The 14,426-nt window shown below is 40.4% G+C and overlaps 1 protein-coding gene across 7 annotated transcripts in view; it reads right to left on the reverse strand.

Moving 5' to 3' along the window:
• LOC116846808 overlaps positions 1–14,426 on the reverse strand; it is a 111,095-nt gene that overhangs the window by 94,275 nt on the left and 2,394 nt on the right. The window contains exons 1-2 of one of the 7 annotated variants that reach the window (XM_032821177.1): positions 11,559–11,872; positions 9,254–9,636 (exon numbers count right to left, since the gene is read on the reverse strand). The exons of 2 other annotated variants lie outside the window; for them this stretch is intronic. The gene's annotated coding sequence lies outside the window, so the exon portion shown is untranslated. Of the gene's footprint in view, positions 1–9,253; positions 11,305–11,363; positions 11,873–14,426 lie in introns of those variants that run through there. 4 more of the 7 variants (XM_032821155.1, XM_032821163.1, XM_032821171.1 and 1 more) reach the window with 4 other exon arrangements.

Raw genomic sequence — 14,426 nt, forward strand, 5'->3', positions numbered from 1 at the left:
TAAGCCGACGGACGGGATTTCAAGTTGTTCCCCCGCCAAATCATTACGGTCCACAGTATGTAATGATGCACGGCTTGATAAAGCAACGCGAGGAAGCGAGCGAGTGAGTGAGAGCGCGCGTGCTCCCAGTGACTGCGGACAGACCGGGACAGACATTTTAATGCCAATCTGACGTAGCATCGCCCTAGTTGTCGCATACCGCATGGCACGTATAGATATACCATCGTCGCGATACACGAGGTCATACTCATCCGGTATATAAGTATGAGAGCACACACGACGTATATGAGAGCGTGCACGACGACGACGACGACGACGACGACGACGACGACAACGACGACGACGACAACGACAACGACGACGATGACGACGACGACGTGCGCGCGAGCGACCCTTTTCCGCCGGCGAATCGATAATATCGATCGCTCGAAACCGTCGTAATCCATGTCGTGGAAATGCGTCGCACGGATTAACCCTGGAATACTGATGCGTGATGAACCCCTGTCGTCAAACGGTGAAATCGTCTAGGGAACTTCCTGTGCATCATCAGAGAACGGCGACGCGAAAGAAACGAACTCGCAGAGTCGAAATTTTGATTCTACTTTCTAAAGCTTATTTCATTTACTTCCTTTGAAACTATTTAACCTACCACTGAAAAAAATATCTAACGAGTAAGACATATTTAGTCGATGGGTGCTAATACCGTATCTATTTACACCAATATAAAATATTTTTCAAATAGGAAAATATGGTTTTCTTAAACGTACTAGGCTTCTCATAAAAACAACTATTTATTCTATTTAAATAAAAAAATTTAGATTTAGCTATATTATTAGTATCCAGCAGATAAATATTTTTTAGTTTGTAAGTATTTTTTCTCTCAGTGTACTAATTTTGTCGAGAGGTTTTCTTTAGAAGCTACATTGAGAGAAAAAATTTCTAAGAAATAATAAATATTTATTTGCTGGAAATATTAATAACATATTTGCTTATTTAAATAGAACAAATAATTGCTTTTAAGAAAAGTTAAGATTTTCTCAAGGTTTTAAGCAAATGTTATATTCTCTTATTTAAAAAATATTTTATATTAATGTTACGCAGTAAATATGTTTTTAAGATCTTTCCGCATAGCTATTTTTTATTAGATATTTGTTTCTCTCAGTGTGATATTTCGTGTGTTTCCTGCCATCTTATGTTTCCATATGTATCATACAACTAATCCTTCAGAATACACAAATATTAGAAAGTTCAGGAAGTCGAAAATAAAACTAATATTTCCCCCGCGAGTTTTCGTTTCTCAATAGAAAAGAAATATTTATGCTTCCTCGATGGTACCGCGATAATTTCGATTTTCTTCTCTCGAGGCGAATATAAATAGAAATTGATAAACACATTTCTCGCGTTACTGAAAGTATTGCGAACTGTATTTGTTATATAACATCGTTTTCGCTTGTTGTTTACGTTGTTCTTATCGTATTTTCGTGACACGCGCGGTGTACTATGGCCGATAAAAATTAAGTATTTCGCGTGTTCCTATTTAAATTATCGCGGCATGATTAATCGCGGCCCATTGATCTGGGTGTGAAAGTTTACGACAGCGGAACCGCCGGTTGATCTTGCCAGCACGCAAACAGATTTTCGCGTTTCTAGCTTATTAGAAGGCAGCCAGCACGATCAATGTATCATAATTTATCTCGCTCGACCTATCCGAGATGCGAGGGAAGTCACCGTCTCGTAAACTCACATTTGTCTTACATGATGTAGTGCGACCAGGCGTGTTGAGCGAGGAAATGGCGAAAAAGTCGATTTTTCTGAGAGCTTCGATGTCAAAACGAGCGGTTAAAACGAAGAAATATATCTGGGAATTGCAGAGTTACACGGGAAAGTCGTCCGCACGAATGATGGCGATATGTCTTTCTATAAAGGATAAATTCGTTCCCGTGAGACATCGCCAGGTGATTCTCGCACGTATCGCGTTTTCTTGACGACTCTGCGCATAAAAAAACGTATTAACTTGAAATAGCAAAAATTACCTCGCGAATGCACGATGATCGCGTTTTTACATCGGATACGTCGTAATCATCGTAATCATCGTAATCCGTAAGTCAGCTCGACAAACAGTCGCTTGCAACGGAATTGCCACGATCAATTATGCTAATATTATTGCTCGCTCACACGCAGCATGCATTCCATCTAATGAGCTTTAGAACGCTAATTCGGTCGAATGTCGCGATCGGTAAGTAAGCATCGAGTAATTATGCAAATACACTAGCAAGAGGAGAAACGAAAAGCGTACACGTTTATCGCGAATACATACACACACACATACACACAAGGCTCGCCAGCTTTCACGCCGTGCAGTAGCTTTATACATGAGCGTCGTTTGAGAATCCTTAATAAAAAAACAGCTATTCTTTCACAATGTTGCCACTCAAATTTTTTTCCTTTTACCGCTCTACCATTCCGAGATAGCATATTTACCCAATGCGCAGCAAAATATCCATTGTCTTAATCATACGGAGTACAAAATTTTACTTTGTTTCACTGAAATTGTATGCAGCAATTCTCTCGCCCTTTCTTCCCCTTCTCTCTTCTTCTCGTTCCTGATGCAAACCTCCATCTTCTACATTTTATCATTTAAACCACCTCTGCTTCAATCTCGTCCGGTGTATATTTGGTTCAAAGCCTTAAAGCAGAACGGTCGGTTAGTGTACTGTAAAACAGTACTCCTTAATGGCGCTCTTTGTGCCGTGGAAACGAAAGTCGCAGCTAGATTTTGCGAGATAACTCGTGGAGGGTTACTTGTCAGTTACAATAACGACGCAATTTTGCATGGCGCGAGATCCCAAGGCCGGGGACGCGAGTATCGTGAAATTTGTTTCACCGAGGAGTCACTTTATCGTCTTCTCCAGCGTCACAAGAAAAGTGCTTGTAACTTGGCTTCCCACCAGTGCAATGCACTTCAAAGCTAAAGACGGAAAGCCTCAAGAGAGAGAAAAAGAAAGATGGAGAGAGAGAAAGAAAGAGGAGAGAGAGAGAGAGACGTGTGCAAAGTGCAATGGAGCGTGGAAAATCGAAACGTTCGATTAGATGAAGAGGTACTTTGAGAGTTAAAGCTCGCGAGCCGTTCGCGAAATGTGTTTCCCGTTTTTCGCACGCGGCATTTTACGCTCGGCTGACCGGCATGTACGCGTTACCTTTTGGAATCGGACAACGTAGCGCTTTAATTTACGTAAATCGGATTTCCCCGTCTACGAAGAAAATCCGTCACACTCTATCCGACTTTCAACCGTCCTTATCGTGATTATTTCGCGAGGAATTGTGCCGCGCGCAGTTTCTGCGATGATAAAGGCCGCGCGAAACTCAGAGTAATGAAATCACTGCACACACATAGTAAACGCACATCTTTCAGCGTAAGCGCGACTCATTTCTTCGTCTTAACATATTTTAAATATAAGGCTCGCGTCGGGATGACGCGCGTTGTTTCTCGGATATTCTGTTCCCCGATGAAGCGCTTCGAGATCTCCTCGCTGCTTTGACTTCACTTTCGCACGACACGCATGCAAAATATCCGAGGAAGAAAATCATAGAAGCATAATAACAACGTACATCGAACATACATCGCGTTCCGGAACGTCATCGTCATGGAAGTTTCGTTCTTCGACACATATTTTCTCTTCGCGAAGAAAGAAAAGGAAATATGTAAGGAAAAAGAAGGAAATATACTCTACAATTTCTTTTTCGACATTACGACGAGAGGAACCTGGTCGCGAATGCACAAACTGCGGTATGCATATAACCCAGAGATTAAGGAACGTTGCCCACGTCTAAAGATGATAAAACCGCAACGCGCGAGTTAGTCCCCACCGCGGAGTTGGTTAAACTTCCTCAAACTCACAAGGGATGCAACGTCATGTTACATATTGATACGTGTCTGAGACACTTTAAAACCCTGTCAGTTTCACGACTACGTGAGAGACCTTGTCAGTTTCATGATTAAACGAGAATCTATAAATTCAGAACAAATGCGATCGCTCCGAATTTTACGTAAATCAGTCGATGTCGCGGAAAAAAAATTTTCACAATTATCAAGCGTACAGAACGCGATCCTTTACTCGTGACAACTTGTAATCCTCTTTTCTTTCCCAGAATTATTAATCTCTCTCGCTCGCGATGAAGTCGCTTTTGAAGTAAAATATCAAGCAAAGTTGATTCAGAAATAACTTCGGGACAAAACATGTTCCAAAGAAATCGCAGTATCGCCCTTTGCGAGTAAACTATTTATAACAACACGGGCGACTCAAACAGCGATATATAAAAATTGAAGGGTCATCTAGAAAAAGATAGAGAGAGAAGAAGATAGAAAGAGGGACAGATAAATAGAGATTTTGTCCTGCACGTAATTTAAGTTATACGATCTGGTTCCACACGGAAAAAAAGATTTGGCTGAATTAACCAAATATCTGGTTGAATATGAACGATCCAGAAACTCCGACTAAAGTAACCCGAATTTTGTTTAAGTTAACAAGATTTTTGGTAGACCAAAATTTTTTAACCAAACATGTCTGGTTATTTAACCAGATATGTTTCGTTAAATAACCAGACATGTTTGATTAGTCTACCAAAAATCTTGTTAACTTAAACTAAATTCGGGTTACTTTAGTCGAGTTACTTTCTGGATTGTTCATATTCGATCAGATATTTGGATAATTCAACCAAATCTTTTTTTTCCGTGCGCCAACGTCCTTAAACGTCGATTGAATCTTTAATCTGTGTTCAAGTCTTTGTTTGAAGACAGTTCAAACACAGATAAGTTACGTTAGTAAAATTAAGCATAAGGACCGATTTTTTTAATAGCAGTAGTTTTTTAATAACAGTTTTTAAACGTAGATCTAAGTTTAAATTCTATCTTAACACTGTGTTTGACGTATTTAAACAGAAATTAAACTCAAATCCAAATTTAACTTGTTGTTGGAAAAGCAACTCAAAAACTTTTTGATTTTTTCTACTTGAGTCGTTTGAGCGGCACGAAAGATAACTATGAGTTCGATTGAAAGTGTGATTTGCCTTTCGATTTTATTCTGTTACGACTTTCCGAATAGCGAGAATTAAAGTAGTGTGTTACACGTAAACGTCGTTCGATAACACGAATGTTTTATTCCGCTATCGATCTGATTACTGAAGCACGCCGATATTTCACATGCCGTATTCAGTTTACCGGTTTTCCCCGTAACATAATTGATCGACGTAACACTGTTAATTCGCCGCCTCGATATCAGCGCGGCGAGAGTTCACTATCGTAAAAAGAAATACCACGTGAGTCGCGTAATCTAATTTATTCTGTAAGACTATAAGAGATAAAACTGGTTGTGGTTCTTACCGCTCGTTACGTTAAACTCATAAAACAGTAGTCTGCGACTCTTTCACGCGTAGTTGTGAAACGGAAAAAAAAGAAAGAACGCGCTGTTAAACTAATTATGAGAGAGGTCAATGTGCGTTTGTGTCAATCATGGCTACTTTAATAATATTATAATCGAGTTGAAAGGGGCATTAATTCGCTCTATAAACTTATATCTATTCTCTCTAATCCAGTGATAAATATCGTGTCATGTATACGGCATATTCTATATTCTAATTACGAATATTGTCAACGTTTGATCATGACCCGCGCAACTGTTAGAAGTTACGGATAATATTTCGACGAACTTTAATTTATTAAATTGAAGGGGACAGTAAATGGCAAGACAACTAACGTGTTTGCTCTTGAGAAAGAGAGAGGAAGAGAGAGACAGAGAGAGAGAGAAAGAGAGAGAGAGAGAGAGAGATACGCCTATAATCTCCATATTTAAATCAATCAGAAGAAAACTTGAACCAATTCGTATGAACTGTTTATATACATTGCAACTCCCCCTCTTCTCGAGGCTCTAACAAAACTAATAAAATTATAACCTGATACATTAATCCTTTCGCCACTAATTTTGCTTTTTAAAGGTATCATTTTTCTATTTTTACTTCATTAAATATACTAATTAGTGTAGTTTTAACAAAAAAAAACTAAAAGTTTGGCGCCAAAAAGATAAAATTGGGACAAACTGATGTTCTACTGGAGGAAGGTATATTTATTCTAGCAATAACTAGAGTGATGTGTTCTGAGCGTCGAAACAACTGTTTGTTCAATTGAATAGGAAAAGCGGAGAAAACTTACGTTCCGAGATACATGTATGTCCCGTTGGTAGCGAAAGAGTTAAACAAGTCAAGTGCATCTCGCTCGCGCAGCCATGTCAAGTGCATCTCATTTAAAGCATGGATATGAGATACTCGCAGATGTATGAGCTCTTTAGCAGAGGCAATTAAATTAGAGTTCTACCGCGCATTCACGGTGACGCATCAATATTCGCGCGTCCAGGCGCACTGCATAGATTAATATCGCGAAAATTGCGTAACACGGCGTGCACAGTCACGTTCATCATTTACGTTTTTCAGGGTGTGACCTTTGTAAACAACGGGTCACTACAACGGATGTTACGTTACGTTGTTTAACGTTTGCGGTGACCGATATCGGCCAGCTAGCTCGGTTCAGTTCAGCTACGCAATTCTTCCCCAAAAAGCTTTCATATCTCGCGAGCCAGCTAATTTCGCGCGGAGTTAATTGAGTTTTCGAGCGGCTTGCAGCGGGACGAGCCGCGGATATTCAGCCGGCGTATGCGATTTGCTTTATCCCGCGGCAATATCGCGAAGAGAGAAAGAGAGAGAGCGGCGGACAAAGACAGTTTAATGAATAGCGATTCATTTATTCGACGTCGGCGTTGTAAATAGCGTTTCAACCGCCGCGCGTTCACATCCGTCGGGCTGATGAAGGCGACGCCGGTGTGCGGATAAAAATTGACATGTGATAAATCAGGAGAGCGACCAGCTAGCCAGCTCGTGCGCAGTGCACGTTTACGCCTGAGGTGCGCTTTCAATTAGGCCATCGATAAAATCGCGCAACCTGTTATCCCCTTAGCGGTACGCGCGCAGTACAAAAACGATGCGAGTGTGTACGTGCAGCGTGATAAATTAATACGTGCGTTCAGGAAAAACGCGCCGGTCGCGGCTGACGCTCTCCGGGTGATCGCGGAATCAGAATCGACAGCGGGACGGGTGTTTATTAAGTGTAGCGCGCGAGTTGCAATTTGCATTTCGCGCGTGTGTCGGGCACGTCTAATTGAATTCTCCAGCCGTGACCGGGAGGGATATCCCATCGGTGGCCGATTTCTTCTATTGGCAGCCGCCTAGATGATACCTCGGGAAGAAATGACGATGAGTTTAATGTGTTCGAACGGGAGAAGATTGAAGCGATGACTCGTACGGGAGCGCGTACGGGAAACACGATATGATGATTATATACGCTGTTGATTTGATTTATTCATCTTCTCCCCTCGGCGAGCTATTAAAGCTAGTGTCTCGGTCTTATATTAACAGCCGTTACTTACAAAACTTGTTCCGCATGATATACTTAGATCTGAATTCATATCGGATCTAAACTTTTCATTCGAATCATACATGTGCATTTGTAACTGTGTTACGACTATTAATACGGATCTTAGAGTTAGACGTAGTTAAATTTTTCAGCTATTACACAAAGTTAAATTTTTCATGTATTACACAATTCAACTGAAAGATTTGGATCCAACTTTGAGTAAAAATCTGAGTATCTTACATGAGACAAGCCTCAAGTGATAATTGTTAATACGAATCTAAGGTTCACTTAATAATCGTTATTTGAAATTTGGATTAAAATATGTGAAGTATTCAGATGCGAGTTTTTCGGTTGAATTGCATTGACGAAATGACGTCACGAATATAATACAATTCAGATAAATTGTTTCAAATGGAAAACTCTGATATAACTTGAAATTCAGATCTGAATATCTCACGTGAGACAAAATTCAACGACTATTAGTACAGACCTAAATTCAAATTATGCAGTGGTTATTTGCATAATTCAAATTTAGAAATTTAGGAACTGTACTAATAGTCGTCACTTGAAGTTTCTCTTACGTAAGGTACTCAGAACTAAATTTGGAATGAGATATATGTGAGTTGTTCAGTTAAATTGCAATTACAAATATAACGTCACGAATATCATATGATTCAAATGAAAAACTCTTATATAACTTGAAATTCGTATACAAGTATCTGAGATAAATCTCAAGTATCGATTAATCATTCAAGCGGCTCATTTGATACAAGTTTCAAGTGACGATTATTAATGCGGGTTTTGAGTATCGCGTATACGCTTCTTTGAAAGTGTGGTTCTTCTCAGTCATTCGTTCAACGTTTATCGACGTTTCAAGAGCGAATTGTTCACGCATGACAACACGTGGGTGCGCGTATTCCGCCGCGTGCATGCAATCGTCACATCCCTCGCGTGTGCTTTATCGTATGGGATAAAAAATAAAGTGAAAGTGTATGAAAAGAAAGGACACTCTCCATCTTGACCGCAACACGACGGCTATAAGTGAAAAGTCACATTTGACATTATCGGCCTACACAAAAAGCGCGTAATTTAGGTAAATGAGAATCGATATCTATTCCGGGATACGTGCTAAGTGCGCGCTTTGACAAATGGCAACGTATTATGGAAAATGTATATCGTGTACGACATGAGCGTCAGCGAGCGTTCATGTTTGCCAGATTGTTATCGCGCACGGACGTTTCATGATTAACTTCTTCGAGAACTCCGAAAATTTGCCTTAGGATACACTTCAATTTTAAGTAGCGCTCGCGCTCGCTCTATCGTGATTACCCTTGTGTGAACAAAGTTATTCGATTGTTTTCTAAGAAAGGAAAGAGAAAAAACGAATAGAAGAAAGAAGAAGACGAGGTGGTAATTCTCTCGCACACGCGATTTCTACATTGCTTCGATATATCTCTCGCGGCGAAAATAACGTTGCAAAAATACACGCAGACATTCGAGAATACGTCTTTAGAATAATTAATTCGCGTAGCGTATCGTAACCCCTCGTGGCTTCTTCGATGCGCTGAAAATCAACAGTCGCACTTCCCGAAGGTAAAAGACACCAAATCCATTCCGTGCAATCTCGGGTGCAAATATGAAGAGGAACAGGACAAACGATACTAAGCCAACAAGCCAACTATCGCCGTAACAGGGGACGTCGATCGTGACATTCCGCGGAACCGGATTCGCCGTTCCTGCGAGATGTGATTTAACGTTGGCCAGAAACGGCTTATTCCCGAGAAAGTTACTCACCCTCGAAGTAACGAAATCCTGAAGACGAACAGTCCCTTTGATGCCAACGGGAAGCCGGAATCCCGCGAGATGCACGTCGAGGAACGCGCGCGAGGGAGAAAATGAAAAGGGACGTGAGATCGACGCGACAATCCGATCACGGTTTCACTCGGCGTTTTTCCCGACGCACTCGCTGACTGGATGTCTTGCGACCCGCGAATGGAGGTCACTCGATCCGTTCGATTATCGGAGATCTCGCACTGTGCGCGCTACTCCATCCTGTCCTCGCTTGGATTTCCTCCGACCGTCCTCGCGAACGATAAAATTGCGTCCCTCGTCGCTCAAAATCGCATACACGATTTTCCACTATTACATATACGTTAAAGCCGCAAGCAGCGAGTGGGCTGACAAATGAAAAAGATACACTGACAAGAAAATCTTTGATGTTTGTAGCTATATAATCGCGTAGAGAAATAGTCACTATAAATTGTCGCCGAGAAAATCGTTGATTTATCAAATTCTACTGTAAAGTTAGTGATAACAACTTTATATGCATGTTAGCATTTTCGTGTTGCAAAACAAGCAAAAAATATAATGGGGTCAAAAGTAACTACAATTTTAGTTAGGTGAACTAACTTTTTCTCTGTGCGTACTGGAAAATTGCGGGTGCCGTAAAATTGAAAAAATTATTTTTCAACGTGTATTCGCGTATCCGCACGAAGGTTAATCAAAAAATCGTTGAGTACTCGGATCGTACGATTGGAGGGGAAAAGCGCGCGTATCTTCTGATAAAATTCGAGCCTGCATCTTTGAGCGATTTTTATGGTTGTAAATATGCAATGCATATCAACTCAACTTGGAAAGTTAATTACGCGGAATTTATGATTGCGTGGAAAATATTCCGAGAGGTCGTTAATTGCATCATGAATTAATTAATACACAGTCATCGCGTTCTCGCGCACCAGCAAAACTGTTATGCAAAGGTTTCTGTAATTTTGATCTCTCGCGAGCTTTTAGAGATTCTATCGTTAAATATAATCTATCTTCCCGCGTTTAAACAAAAGCAACTTAGACAAGAGAAAGTATATAACGTAGCATAACGTGCATGTGTATTCTGCGCGGCACTTCTTTTTACATCGCACTAATTATCAAGACGCAATCTTATTAACCTTCAACAAGGACATCGTACAAGGTCTTGAATCATACATGAACGCGAGCACAACGTTATATATCAACAACGCGATAAATGAGGTCAAATAGGTGGGTCAGAATATGACCTCGGTTCTTTGTGACGTAAGGACATTATCTTACTGACGAGCTAGTGTCTCAGCGAGACTAAAAACGTGATGTTTTTATTTAATTTATAATGTCCACAATTCAACGGACCGCGGCAAATCGTCTTTGAAAATCATAGACGGTGTAGTACAGTCGTCGTTACATAGTTTCAAAATCGACCTCTCTCCATTTTAATTCGTAATGAGGATAATAGCGAATCTCATTTGGAACTTAAATATTTACAAGGAAAACGCGACAGCATTAAAAGTTACAATGACGATATGTCGCGAATGAAGTTTTATAGTCGAAAATGCAACCGCGTTATTAGAGAATTTTCCAATAAATTTGGCCCGCAATTTGGATTCACATAGCGTGCACCTCGATTAAAATACGAATATAGTAATGAATATTTGAAGGAACAAGAATGCGTTTTCGCGAAGGAGAAAAACGTCGATTGGCCGATGAAAAATGAACGGCACTTCGATCGTGCAGCTTGTTGCGCATATAACAGGCAAATCTATCGTTCGATCGTTCGTGTTTCTCATATAATTCGGCGTAATTCCGTACGTTCCCGCGTAATAATCCAACGTGGTTCAGCGATTGCGTGATCAAGAAGGTATAATACAAGAATCTAAGAACAAAATTATACATTTGCACACAACATTTCAAAGGGAACAATTAAAAGGAGGTCATATTTCATAAAAGATTCAACGAGAACAGCGCGAGAAAGTGTATTCCAACGGAATGAAATTCGCGTGCAACGCGATCTCAAAAAAAGGTTCTCAAAGGCAGCTTCGACATAGTACGGATCCACGACGCAGATAAAATACAGTTCACTATGAAGAGCGTCATTTACCTCGCTACAACACTCGACAATTCGGCGCACTGAAAGCACCGAGGTCGTATCCCTTTGACTATCCTCGGAGCGCACTGGCATCGACAGAGAGTGAAACTAACGATGTTAACACGCGACGCGACGCGACTAGGTTCGTGAACGCGTCGAGAAAAAAGAAGAGGAAGAAAAAAGGTAAAAAAGAAAACAGAAAATTACCGGAGATTGCGGGAGTCGCGGATACGAAAGGCGAATGGGACAGTCGCTGGCAAGCAGCGCGATACGTCGCGACACCTCTTCAGTCCCCCAGGTCTGCTCTGATCGCACGGCGACCCGCGCGGATATTCGTTTTCAACGAGAAGCGCGCACCAACCGCGGCACACCACACACGATCCGGAAAGACGCGCGCGTAACGCCTGGTGCGAAGGAAGCGCAGCCACTGAGCGCTGGGGGTTGTCGCGCGGTAAGCGCCCTCGGCAGGGGCTGCTAACCGCAGGTCTGCCAGGGGTAGGTGGTGGTGGCCAGGGCCGGTTGCTGCTCGCCTTGGCCCTGTGGCACGAGCCGTCTCAGGCGGAGAGGGTGGAAAGCGAGGGAGTTCGCCGCGTTTTCGAGCAACAACGCCGACTATTCCCCGTTCCGCCGATGTTTCGCAATAAAGGCAACTTGCACGAGTTGTTACGCAACTTGTGCAGTTATGCAAGCGCGGAGCTCTGTCGCGTGTTTTCACTTTCTGAAAATGAGCATCTCCGCGCTTCCACGCCCGGATAGACTTTCGTGATTATCACGGCGCGAGGCAATCGATGATGGAAACTTTACGATTCTTTTAATTTGTGATATAAATATACAGTATTGAATGAATTATGCAGTTTACGATAATGTGAATGTGAATTTTGTTGTATTGACGCAGTAACAAATTTGCTAAAAGTTACACTTAGATTTTCATATTATTTACTCTATCATGATATGTTGTTTGGGGCAAATTTTGCCCATTTCTTTTCGTATTTTTTCATATTTCGTTAATTAATGTGAAACACTACAAAAATATGAATATAATCTGATAAGTTATGAGAGACTCAACGTTGCAAAATTTCGTGATTAATATATACTTAAAGTTGCTGTAAAAAATGCGGTCAAGCGTCCAAAGACATTTTCTCCAAAAACTTTGAATTTTTCAATTAATGATACAACTACGTCTTGTAGATTAAAAACAGAAAGTTTCGATATTATTCTCGTGGTCGATGGGGAGATAAACGATTCAAAATGTTGCAATCTGAATAGTATGTTGTTTGTTGAGATTGCAACGTTTTGGACCGTTTATTTCCCAAACGACTACGGAAATAATAATGAGTTTTTATATTCTTTTATATTTTTATATTCTTTTATATTTTTTTATATTCTTAATCTACTCGTTCTGCATTTAAAATCGGTATATTTTTTATTGAAACCTTCAGAATTTTACAAAATCCTATGGGAAAAAAGTAAGACTTGGTCGCACTTTTTATGCACATCAGTCTATCTTCGTCGTGTTAATGACGCATTAATGACGTCTCTAACGTCAATAGTACATCATTAATACATCGTTTGATGTCATCCTGCTCCTTGGAAGTATTTTAAAGCGTTTGTGTCACAGAAATATATAACGTTGCTATTTTTAGTAAAGTTAAAAAATAAAAATTCTAAATAAAAAAAATAAAAAAATTGCTCATGGTATCTTTCTTCGTTGAGAATATTACCTTCATGTTTCCTCGATTTGAAGGTCCGTTCTTTGAACATTTTATTGAGTTCAAATTTACAAGTTTTCTTGAAATAAAAATCAAGATTCATTGTACCAATAAAAATTGTATGAATCTCTTATTCGGGAATTGTTGTCAAAATCGGTGAAGTTGTCTCGTTACACGGAACCATTCGCCGAACTGTCTACCGCGTCCGGAACTTTTCGTAACTTTGTCCGAACGCAATCGCCCGTGTCCAAATGTTACGATAGAGCCGTCGATGGAAACGCCGAAAGTTTTCACATTCGCGGTCCCGTCCGCGGTTACGTGTCCAGCCGAAAATGCAGATGTATTCGGCAAAATCGCGTCGCAGTGTGACGGTCGCGACCGTGAAACTTTGATGAACTTGAATTTTCAACTTTGTAGTAAAATGTAAAAAAATCTCTGTCGAAGGGAAATAGTTGTTTTTACAATTTCACCAAACTTTTTATATCTTCTATAATATTCATTTCTGATCGTAGACGGCGAGCTAAAAATTGGTAAAATAACAATTGAAAAGTGACGAACTATCGTTTTTCCCGTGTTGGAGGGCTTTCATTTAAAAACAACATTGTTAAATTTAGGGCGATAACGAATTAAAATCGAAAGCTCAATTATCGCTCCGGCGAATTTTCGTTGCGGCATGATGTTGATTCGTGTGCGAAATTTCCGTGAGAATGAATATGCGAGCGGACGCGGGAGACAGGCGAACAGACAGACAATCATAATAATGCGCATTTCACACGCATCGGCGGTATATGGTAAAAAAAAAACGCCAAATTAGCTTCATTTGAATGCTGACGTCAATGCGTGCTTTTTTTTCGCGAAAACAAAAGTGCCGGCAACCGGGATGAAACAGGATGCGCCGTCACAGCAGGGACTCTACGGTAGTTTGGGATTAAAACTCGCTTCTGTATCAAATTGGTACGCAGTGAAAAAGTGTTGGTATAAGTTTCACGCTTCGCTGCGAGAGATGAATCGCCGGCTTGAAATCGTTTAATGTTATCATTTATCGGTGAGTTTCGCCTCTACTTTTCCCTTGTTAACGAAATAAACAACGGAGACAAACGCAAAATCAAGCTATCAGAGGGTCTTTCTCACGAAACGTTAGAGTAAATTGCGATTTAATCATTGCTGAATGGATAAGGACCTTTATTGACTACTGACGTTGTTGTTTCACGAAATATTCAGTCATGAAAATTACAGAATGTATTGCCCGTAAAATCTTTGCCAGAAATGTCAATGAAAATTAGAAATACATTAATATTTATATTTTTCATATAAAAACGCATTATATATATATATATATATATATATATATATATATATATATATA

This window comes from Odontomachus brunneus, unplaced genomic scaffold, assembly GCF_010583005.1.
Source record: "Odontomachus brunneus isolate Ranch 3 - 2012 unplaced genomic scaffold, Obru_v1 Obru_scaffold_004, whole genome shotgun sequence".
In the NCBI taxonomy this organism is placed as follows: domain Eukaryota; kingdom Metazoa; phylum Arthropoda; class Insecta; order Hymenoptera; family Formicidae; genus Odontomachus; species Odontomachus brunneus.